This window comes from Phocoena phocoena, chromosome 13 (genome assembly GCF_963924675.1).
Source record: "Phocoena phocoena chromosome 13, mPhoPho1.1, whole genome shotgun sequence".
NCBI classification, from domain to species: Eukaryota; Metazoa; Chordata; class Mammalia; order Artiodactyla; family Phocoenidae; genus Phocoena; species Phocoena phocoena.
The window spans coordinates 4,218,042-4,229,690 of record NC_089231.1 but is presented as its reverse complement, the minus strand read 5'-3'; positions in this window follow the sequence as shown (position 1 = coordinate 4,229,690).

Sequence of the window (11,649 nt, the reverse complement as noted above, 5' to 3'; positions counted from 1 at the left end):
GGATTCCGGTTTCTCCAGCGCAGTTGGACGCGGAGGGTGTGGGACAGCGCAAGCCCAGCCAGGAGACGGACAGAACCACCTGTTCAATCACATGGTCACAAAGGCCCATTAGGAGAATTAAGTAAATCCATTATAAATCTCTCAGTCAAGGAATCTTTTACTTACTCCATGGCTCTGCGTTTTCAATACCTTTTAATAAATTCTTTTCAAATGACCTAATTTCAACATGCCTTTCAACATTCATGAGAAGGTATTTTATCACCGGGATAAACAAGAGCACATGGAACAGTCCACGCTGTCGCTGCATTTCCAGTTCGCTCCAGAATGGCTCGCGTTACTCTTCAAATGACTTTTTAAGTAGAGGGATAAAGGCAACACGAAGTAACCGTTTGTGTTTTAATTTCCAAACTGGGTTCGTGTTTGGAGATGAGGAGCTTTGTTCAGGCTTATCTGGGGCTGCCAGCTGCCCCAGGCGTGGGAAGCGGTCAGGGCAGTGTTGGCTGGGAAGGGGTCCCCTTAGCAGGATGGCCTTTGTCCTCTGGCCCTGCCCCTCCCCAAAGCCTCAGCGGACCTTCAGAGCCACTCTGACCCATCTGAAAAGGGGGCCAGAGCCCTAAGGGAAATGCATCCGCCTGGCTGGGTCCGCCTTCCGCCTCTGCCCCTGTTGCAGGTCACCGAGGTGAGGATGCTTTCGCGTCAGAGCTGCCCGATGTGGCCTGTTGCGGAGCCTGGCTTTACAGCGAGGCACTTTCCTGCTAACAGTGGTGCAGTCACAGGCATCTTGCAAGCCGGTTTCTCGCCCTCATGGAGAAGGCGGCCCTGAGAGGCGAGGCTGGGCTCTGGCCACGACGCGAGATGTTAACTGGAGCGCACCCCGTCCCCGAGGATGTGGTTTCTGGGCAGGTGCGAAGTGAGGGCTGTCCCCCTGCTCCCTGCTCTGTGCGCTTCACGGAGCTCAGATGGCTTATCCTTTGTCTCTGCTTCCCCAACAGAGCGTCAGTTCAAGGGCAGTGTCACCTTTGCCCTCAGCTATGAGCGCAGCCTGGGACGCCGTGGGCCCTCAGCTGGTCATCGTGAGTGAGTGGGTAAATACACAAGTTCTCTCTTCGGCAGTCTTCCTCATTTTCATCTTCGCCTTCCTTTCTGTTTTTTTAGTCATAATTTTCTCAAATAACAAAAATCTGTGGCGTGAATTGAGGAGTAGATGCCGTGTGAACAGAATTCTTATTGGTCAAGTGGCTCGACACACATTTCTCTACTTACTTCCACCTTTTGCTGGGATTTCTTGATGAGGAGGGTCCTAAGACCAAACCTCATGACCAATACCGAGTTGAGTTCACGCGTGGTCGTGTCGTACGTGTCAAGGTGACTTTTGAGCTTTTTGTCAACGGGAGTAGATGGCAGAAGATTTCCTCTTGGTTCAAGATTACCATAATCTTAAGGGAAGCATAACAGTCTGTGCCTGTGGACCCCCGGCTAATTGTGCTCTGTTCTTTTAAAATTAGAATGCTGTGCGCTTATCCCCGTTTCTTGCTAGTAGCCCTGAGGTCCTGAGCCAGTGCTATTTATTCCACCCATTATTCCTTCCTTGATGCCAGGAGAAGAAATCCTGGTGTTCTTGGTGGTCTTGAATGATTATGACTTTTCCTTTTCTGGAGGGGGATCTTTGTGGTGGCAGGACATGCAGCCCCGACTGTGAGCCTGCTGTTACACACAGCTGAGTCCCTGATGCGGCCCGAGATGCAGCTGGTCCATTAGAGACCAGAGAGAAACACCAACAGGAGGAAAGTAATGCCAGGTTTCTCGATTCCAGAAAGGCACACGCTCACGCCTCAGTACCTCTGAAATCGGGAAGCTTCGATAGTGGCTTAGATCCAACCACACGTCTTTACGGAGCAGGTCTTAGGGGGAGAAGTCTTGGGAGATCCCTTGGAAAGAACAGCAGGTATCCAGCAACCCCTGATGCCCAATTTCCAGTCACTTTTCATGGTCTAAGGAAGAAGGCTTATGCTCACAGCCACGGATGCATCCGGATGGGGCGGGACACATCTGGATGGGTCCCTTTGCCAGGGACCCGAGGGGTCCCACAGTGCAGTCCTAAGTGGGACAGCTCCAGTGTGGGTGGTGTCGCAACTAGGGGTACGGGGTGCTACTGGCATCTAGTGAGTGGAGGCCAGGGATGCTGCCGGAGCCCTGCGGTGCCGGGACAGCCCCCCTCAGACCGCCAGCAGGGCGCTGCCGTGGCTGGGAGGGCGATCCTGCTCCGCGTGCACGTGCTTTCTGCCGCTCTCTGCCCGCCAGGCCCTTGGCGTGGACCTTGGGGTAGCCTTGCCTGCAGCAGGAAGGCCTGCGCCCAGCTCGCCGGCCTGCTGGGTGAGTGTGTTCACAGGCTGGCCTGAGTCCTCCGAGGGGACAGGAGACCTGGGGTTGGACCCCTCGACACCCCCACCGCCCTCGGGCCAGCCTCTCCTCTCCCTCTTCCTGCCGCACTTTCCCGTTCCGCTGGAGCGTTCCCCAGCCTTCCCTGCCCTGGGCACCTGCACACGTCCAGGCCCCCGGCAGCGGGCTCCCTCGCCCCGCCCACAGTCTGGCGGATGGGAGCAGGCAGCAGAAGCCCTGGTTCCCGCCCCACCATCTGAAGGCAGACGGCGACTTGCTGCTTCTTCCCTGAGCAGCTCCTGGGCAGCAGGTCTTCGAGGGTTCCCTGCCCTGCATCCAGGATGCTGACGAGAGGCACAACCCTGTGTCCTGGTCCCTGAGGTCAGCGTACTGGTGTCCCTCTTGGCACGCGGCAGCAGCGAGCGGCTGTCAGGTGCCGTGTGATCCAGACACTGACCCAGGCAGGTTTCCGCTGCAGGGACAGGAGGCAGGGGACAGCTGGTTCATCTCGGCTTTCCCTAGATGCTTCTCTCCTCCATCTACTTCTCCACTTGTGAGAGCTGGGGTCTGCTCACTGATGCGTGTTCCTGTGTTTTCCTCTCGTGAATGTGATTTGGGTTTTCCAGGCCCCGAGCCCACCCTGGGCCCCTCAATCCCAGAAGAAGGCCAGCCCTGAGATGCCGTCGTGGGGACTCCCCCAAGGGAGATGCAGGTGGAGCTGGTCCGGCCGGAGGCCCGGGCCCCTGGGATGGGGATGAGGGCTGTCCAGGCTCAGGCCTGGGGAGGGCAGCTGGAGAAGCGGCCCAGACACCAGCGTCTCTCCTGAAACGGCCTCCTCTCCCTGACCCCTCCCCTGCGGACCCTGTGGAGGGCAGGACTCCTGCTGGGAGGAGGCGCCCCCTAACCCACATGCCCCTTCAGGGCTGGGTTCTGCGCAAACCATCTTTGCAAAGGTCATCGTCGCTTTTCAGGCTCAGCAGCTGTGCCTCTGAAAGTGGAGCAGCACGCTTGGGGGTCTTGGGTTCTGACGGAGGAGTCGTCCCAGGGGGTCCCTGGGAAGAGGCGGCAACGGCCCAGGAGCAGTTCTGGGGCCACCACGGGGCCTGTGGGTGGCCGTTGTGCCCCGTCCTGCCCCCTGCTCCCTTCCTCATTGTTCTGCACAGAAAGCTGGGCCCTCGCTCCTTCGGAGGCACAGCCAACCCTACACCAAGCCCCAGCGTGTGGGACCCGTGGGAGGAGGGCTCCCCAGGCGCCAGCACCCCTTGGAGGGACAGCCTTGCGGGCAGGCGCAGGCAGAGGCCCGGGGCGTTCACTCCCGACGTGCGCAAGTATACGCGTTATCTACACATGTCGTGCACCAGTAGTGTAACTGCACGAACACGAAAACAGAGCCATTCAAGGAATGAAGGTAAACTGTGTTTTACTGCTCGGCTGACGGAAAAGGCTATGTATACTATCGTTACATATTAGGGCAGAATTCCCCTTTTCAAAAAGTGGGTGTCAACGGATGTTCGATAAATTGGCCAGACCTCGAGCCACAGTGGTGTCGGCTGGCACGGAGCTCGCAGCGCGAGGAGGAAGAGGGTGGGCTCAGCCCCTGGGCCCGCGTCTCTGGGACCGTCTCCAGCCCCCGGTCTGCAGCACAGCTTGCGAGGCTTAGCTCGGTGAAGACCACGACCCCTGATCTGGAGGCCACCGGGCCGGGCACGGGGGAGCTGCAGCGTGAGGCACTGCGCCGTCTGCTCTGTGGGCCTGGCTCTGCCCTCAGCACCTGTGACCGCAGGTGACAAGCTGCCCCGGTGACGCGGCGTCCCCGTCCACAGATTCTCTTTGATTTTTTGATAACAACACGTGTCAGTAGACGTTCTGGTGTTTTCTTTCTGTACCCACTGGATCGTGGGCACCCACTCTGGTGACCCCCCCCCCCCAGAGCGCCCCCAGGTCCAGCGCCTCCCCATCCGCTCTCGCCGCCCTTTGACCCTCAGAAGGTGCTGAGCCAGGAGCTGAGTTCAGTCGCGCTGAACGTTCGCGGGCAGGAGAGGAGCCGGGCCTGGCGGCCTGTGGTCTTCCCCTGGCTCCCCCTGCCGCGCCACCCCACCGCCAGGCAGCCGAGCGGGGCTCATCGGCAGGGTTCGCGGTGCACGCGGACTCCGTGAGGGGACCTGACAGCCTGGACTTCTTGGACTCAGCTGGGCATGAGGACTGAACACAGACCTGCGTGTGTCCCCTGCCCCAGACCCGCAAAAGAAAGCCGAGGACTAGCAAGGTGAGAGCCTACAAAGATGCAGGGAGTGAGGGCGGCGGGCAACAGCAGAGGTAAAGATGGGCTTGAGGAAGGTGGGGGTGGGAGGGTGGAGCTAACGGAGGGACGTGGAGAAAGCAGGTCCTCGGCGCCAGCAGGCGGGGCTCCCAGTCAGCAGGGGGCCGCTTGTGTTCCAGAATCAGGAGACGCTGGGGCATCCGTGCTGCAGGTGGAGTGGCCTCACCTCCACAGCCAGGCGGCGCCCCTCCCCCACTTCCTAATCCAAGGGTCGACTGGAAGCTTTTTCTGCCAGAGGAATCCAACCGGGGAAGCTCTGGAGCTGGGTGCACAGCAAGGACTGGGGGTGCCGTGCGAAAAGTGGGGTCAGGGGACATTCTGTATACTGAGAACCACCTTCCCAGTCTCGCTGGGCGCAGTGGAAACCAAATAAGTGACCCCTGCTAGAAGACCAGAGGATTCTTTTCTGCAGAAACAGAATCGCCCCAGAGGGAAGACCTCCATGGATAGATGTGGACGGATTTCCCAGTGAAGAAACCAACCACTGTCAGATCCCTCTGCAGCCTTCGTGCCGCACTCCAATATCGGCGAAAGGCCGAGAAGCGACATGAATCAAAAAGAAAAAAAATAAGAAGGGGGAAAAGGAAGAAATTCAGCAGAAACATATTTAAAGGGGACGTCCAAAGCTGCCATTTGATAATAAGAGAATGCATGTTTCCATGAAATAATAACAAATGTCTGTATTTTTAAAGAGTAACAAGAAAGAACTCCAGGCACTTAAAAGCAAAGTGGATGCCATTTTTAAAGGTTCGTCAAAAGGTTGGAAGGTAACATCAAGGAAAGCTCTCAGAAAGTGAGACCAAAAGACACAGGAATTGAATACACGGGAGATCCAACAAATCAGAAAGTTAAAATATCAATACGGGGGAATCTGAAACAAAGAGAAGTTCTAGAAAGGGAAAAGGGGGGAAAGGAAAAGAAAGAAATTATCAAAGAATTAATCCAAGAAAATTTACCAGACTGAGGGATACGAGCCTTCAGCTTGAAAGACCCACTAAGTGCTTAGCAAAATGAATGAAGAGGACCATACTAGGCCTGTCAACATGGAATTTCAGAAGCCCAGAATATGCAATACTGAAAGCTGTCAGAGAAAAGTGACAGATCACACAAAGGAAGTCAAAAGAACGTCATCAGACTTCTGAAAACAGTCCTGAATACTGGAAATCGAAAAAGGGATATCTTCAAACTCTTTAGGGAAAATTTTATTATCCAAGAATTGTATATCCAGCTGAACTACCAGTCAACTATAATGGTACAATAAAGACGTGTCAGATGCGTCATCTCTCCAAAGGTTTGCCCCCCGTGTGCCTTTCTGCGTGAAGCTGCTGAAACATACGCTCTTGCAGAAGGCAGATCCGTCTTGAGATTCAGGGACAGAAGATCAACCTGGGAGCAGCAAAGGGGATTTCCGGGATTCTTCTTAGAGCAGGTAGAAGGAGGGCTCTACGAGAAAAAGAACAGGAGTGGTGGATGACTTGGTATATTCATTTGTATGGAAAATATGTTAAGAAAGTTTGGATAGTTTGGAAAGAATGAGTGACGGCATATTAAAAAATCTAAGCTGGTAAAAACGATGAGGTAATATTAACGCCGGTAAAAACTCAACAAGTGTATAAGAAAGAAAATCAAATCACCTGGTTCATCAGCGAACAATATTTACATAGTCATAACGCTGATGCTGAAGATGAGTTTAATAAAAACGGTACTATAATTCAGCTGGGAGGACAGAGGGAAGGGGGTGTTTAAGATGAGGGTACGAAATCCTCTGTCCTAACGGGAAGTTAACAGACTGGTGTCTCCAGTCTACGCATCAGTTTGACTGTCAACAGACTGCAACAGACTACTCCCCCAGACGGCAAACTAGCACAGTTACTGGCTCCCTCCTCAAGATCAGCCCTGGAGAAACGGGGAAGGGCCTGAGGAGGTGGCAGCAGCCCTTCGTTGGGCTGTTTTTTATTTATTTATTTATTTATTTAACATCTTTATTGGAGTATAATTGCTTTACATGGCGTGTTAGTTTCTACTTTATAACAAAGTGAATCAGTTATACATATACATATGTCCCCATATCTCTTCCCTCTTGCGTCTCCCTCCCTCCCACGCTCCATATCCTACCCCTCTAGGTGGTCACAGAGCACCGAGCTGATCTCCCTGTGCTATGCGGCTGCTTCCCACTAGCTATCTATTTTACCTTTGGTAGTGTATATATGTCCATGCCACTCTCTCACTTCGTCCCAGCTTACCCTTCCCCCTCCCCATATCCTCAAGTCCATGCTCTAGTAGGTCTGCATCTTGATTCCCCTCTTACCCCTAGGTTCTTCATGACCTTTTTTTTTTTTTCTTAGATTCCATACATATGTGTTAGCATACGGTATCTGTTTTTCTCTTGAGCTGGCTGTTTGCGTGGAGAGGGCTGAGCTCGGGGTCACAGGGCCGCCACCGCCGTCGCTTGAGGAAAACTTGGAGAAGCAGTAAAAGCCGCCTCTTGCGCTGTACGCGCCTCTGACCCCTCACTGCCGGACCCCGGGCTGACCTCACACTGTGGGTGCAGAGGTGCTCAGGACGGAGGGCCCAGCCTCAGGGCCCTGCGGCTTAAACCCGGCACTTCCTGCTTCAGGGCTGCTGCTTCCTTTAGTATTTGAAGAGCTGTAGTTGTCTGAATATTAAAAAAATAATAATAAGTAAATACACTTAATGATGATGTAGGAAGGGAATAGTTCTGTGTTAAAAAAAAAAAGAAAAACTGACACTTCCTCCATCCAAGAAGCCAAGCGCACTGAATTGATTCCCATTTGACTTGACGTCTGCCCTGCTGCCCCACGGGATGAGCCCAGCGAGGCCTGACGGCGTCGGGAAAGTGCCAGGTCACCGGCCATGGAGCGGGATGTCCAAACAAAGAGAGTTCTTCGGTCCACAGTCTGTGGGATGAAAGCATGTCGTTTCCCCAGTTTCTGGTGTACATGTTGGAAATCCTGCCCTCCCACCCCCCTTGGCTATTGGAAAACAATTGAGTCTGTTGCTTCAAATGGACTGATGATAATTCCTACCACTTAACCGTATAATAATCACCTTGGCCATGTCTAGTTATCTGAGCAAGAGACTAAATTACATACTATTGCACGCCAAATAACTTTTAGAATATGTATTTAAATAGTCAGAAACAGCCAGAAGCCACCAGTAGACTATTCACATCTCAAATGGTTTTATTGACATACTCTGCCATCTTGAGTCTATTTACACAACTCAGTTAGAGGGTGTAAACAAGGGGGAAGATGGAAAATGTATATGTGCTGTAACCAAGAAAGGAATGAATGATTCTCAGGAGGGGAGAGCTACGTGGAGTGGAAGATTTCACCAACGTCCTAACGTTGGTCAGCAGCGCTCAGGTAGCAAAATGGCGTTAGGCTCGATCTTAAGTCTTCCGAATGCTTTGGCGTCTGACAGTGTTGTTATTGTTGCTTGTTCTTGGCTGAGTGTAGACTGGCTTCACGTGTGACCCATCTCTGAATTTTGTTCCGTAGCCGGTGGCTGTGCTGTTGACCTTTGGGACTCCCCAGGGCTCTGATTCGGGTTCTGGATCCGCAGAAACGTGTTGTATCAGGCGTGTGGCCTTTCGGGTCATAGTCTCCTTCTCTAGATGCAATGTGCTAACAGCAGCTTCCAGCAGCTGGCGGACCTGGCGGAGTTGGGGCGACGGCCCTGCTGATGGGCCATCAGGGTCGGGGCGTGGGTGGGAGGCTCTGTTTCCTTGGCGTCGTGCTTCATGGGAAGGGACCTGCACTGGCGTAAAGTCCTGGCCTCCCTTCTGCCGCAGTGCTGTGGCGCACGTCGGGGGAAAGTTTGGAGGAACAGCGATTCACTTTCTTCTCGAACCTCTTCTATCCTAAGTGACCGTCTGCTCTGCTGTGCCAGACTTTCCCCGCGTGGGCGGGCTGCCCAAGGCCTACACTGCTTGGGAGGGGTGGGTGGGCAGGGGGCAGGCCGTCTGGCAGGCTAGTAACCCTTGTCAGCCTCGGATCCAAAGCCCAGCCCTTCAATCCGCGTGTTAGTGATAAAGCGGACTCGTCTTTGGCATCTTACTTCTCAGCTGGTTCTGAACTCAGAAGAAAAAGAAAAGGGCATTAATTTTTTTTTTTTTTTTTTTTTTTTTTTGCGGTACGCAGGCCTCTCACTGTTGTGGCCTCTCCCGCTGCGGAGCACAGGCTCCGGACGCGCAGGCTCAGCGGCCATGGCTCACGGGCCCAGCCGCGCCGCGGCACGTGGGATCTTCCCGGACCGGGGCACGAACCCGCGTCCCCTGCATCGGCAGGCGGACTCTCAACCACTGCGCCACCAGGGAAGCCCAGGGCATTAATTTTTGACGCTTTAAGTCCCCAGAGTGTAGACATCTATTATGGACCTGAGCATTTGATTTCCTCACCACGATAACAGCAGTAAGTGACAGGGACAGTCCTCCGATTTCCACCCCAAAGACCTGGGTCCCAACGCTGAGAAGAGTTGAGAGAGATGGAGAGAATCCCAGTGCCACCCAGACGCACCACCTGAGAGCGGACCGGCTGGGCCTGCTGGGACTCGGAGCAGGTTCAGGGAGCGTCTCTGGGCACGGCATTAACCTGTCTTAAGAGAACAAATGCCGAGAGCCAGTCGCACAGCCTCGATAGGATGGCAACACAGGAAGCTTGCGTTCCGACCAGCAAATCCCGAGCTTAGACTCTCGGCTCTGCCCACGACAGTAGGATTCCGTCTGTCTGGAATGAGACCTGAATGCTGAATATTTAAAACTATCCACCGATGAGTCATATCCACCATCAGCCTTAACAACCAAGTAATCAGCCAGCTGTCCCCTCGTTTCCTAGCTTTTACCACAAGACTAAGACTGGGCCAGGTGCCCTTATGAATTCAAAGGGGATTGAGGCCTCATCCTGTCCTGAGCCCCCGGATAAGATTACGTTGAACAGAGATACACGTAGATGCTAACACTTGCATTCAGCAACTCCACATGCGCAAATGGACCGTCGCTCCAACTGAGTCACCAAGACATCACGTGAGACCTCGAGGTTTGCTTTTCCCATCTCTCAGCGATGGCCTGGGCCGTGTGGCAAGGCCCTGAAGGCCCCTTCTGGCTCCGATCTTCCTGGGTCCTTGAAGGAGAAGGGGAGCATCTGGCTTGATGGCGGTCCACCCGTGAAGAAAGGTCGCACCTCTGCAATCCCCGCCCCCATGGGTGCTGACTACTAGAAGCTCACCCATTAGCAGGGGTGCACACACCTCCCCACCCACAGTGCACGGACTCAGACGTGGCCCCAGCATCCACTTCCCTCCTGGGAACAAGATTGGCCACAGGGCACCTGCTGGGGTAGACGAGGTTGTCCCGTGGCCAGAGGTTCAGGAACCAGGTCAGAGGGGAAACAGTTGAATGAACTTACCCATAACGGTAAACCCAGAGGAAAGAAGACCAAGAAGAGACTGCCTTGAGACGGGTGGAATCAAAGGTACACACGGGGGGTGGGGGGGCGCGGAGTAGACACCCTCGGACTCACTGAGTTGCTGGAGAGAGCACGCTGCCCGGGTTTTCTGTTAGGCCTGTGGTCTGGACGGCGTCTGGGAGCCTGTTCAGCCCAGGCGTGAGGCGGGTGGGCTCTTCCACTCGGATGGCTGCTAAGGTCGCCCCGTAGGGTCTGGGAGTGGATTCAGTCTAGTTGAGGAGACGAGGAGAGCGTTTAGTGGAAGGAAGCCATCACCATGTCTTGCCTGGATCAATGGAATCACCGCGCAACCAGTGGCAGCACCTCTTCTCACCCTGCTCTGTCCCACTGGCTCCGCTACGGCCAGACAGTCTTCTTAATGTAGGTGACATGACTCCTCTGCTCAGGCCCTACGCGGGACCCCGTTACCTACCTGAGAAAATGTGAATTCCTTAGTGCACTTCACACATCCCTGGACCACGTCCACCTGGCCAGCCTCCTCTGTGTGTCCCTGCGTCAAGCCTTGGAAGGAGTGGCACCTCCATCCACCACCTGCCCGTGTCCCTCCCTTCCCTCTGCCCAGGGGCCTGGCGACCCGCAGCGCCCTCCCACCCTGCTGGTCCAGCGCTGTCTTCACAGGGAAGCTGCCCTCTCTCCCTGGGTGGTGATGGCTCCACGGCAGCCTGCAGGTCTCTCCAGGGCGGGGACTGTGTGCGTCATCTGACTCTTGAAGCCATCGTGCCTGCGGGAAGCCCGCTACATGTAAATACTCAGTGCTGGACCATTCGATGGAGGAAGAAAGGTGTGAGAGTCAGAGCCAGGGCTGTGGGCAGAACCATCTGAGGGATGTAGGAGATGCGCTGGATGGAGGGGTGGGGGGCGGCGGAAGGCCAGCCGGGAGAGTCAGGCATGCTTCGTTCAGGATGGAGACCACAGAGCCTCCTCAGTGGAGGGCACGTGCGCACAGACAAGAGCTGCTTGCGGCTGGGCCGGCGCAGAGCAGGGAGGGAGCGTGTGGGGTGAGGAGGGAGGACACAGCGCAGCCACGTGGGCTCCAAGGCAGACAGGGGACTCTGGGCCGGAGGGGCTCCCCTGCACCGGCTGATGTCAGTGCCATCGGCCAGGTGGCCGCAGCTCTCCTGCAGCGCCTGTGTCGAACCAGTTGTGCTGAACAGCTCTCGGGCACCTTTCTCAAAGCGTGTCCCCTTGGCCAGCCGTTTCAAAACTTTTGATGGTGAGCTACAGAGAAAAACGTGTTTCTTAGGGCACCCTCATGCCCACATACATGAATGTAGACGTAGCTGAGAGAAAAGCTTCACAAAGCAGGTCTTACCCTTGCTGCTGTGATGCGCCCTGATGTTTCCTAATCTATTCCATTGTATTTTTATAAAATTCCTTGTCATACCCCCTCAGTTGATTTCAAGATACCCCAGTAAGTCACCAGCCTGCATTTGGAAGTCACCGCCTTGGACCATTAGCCTCAGA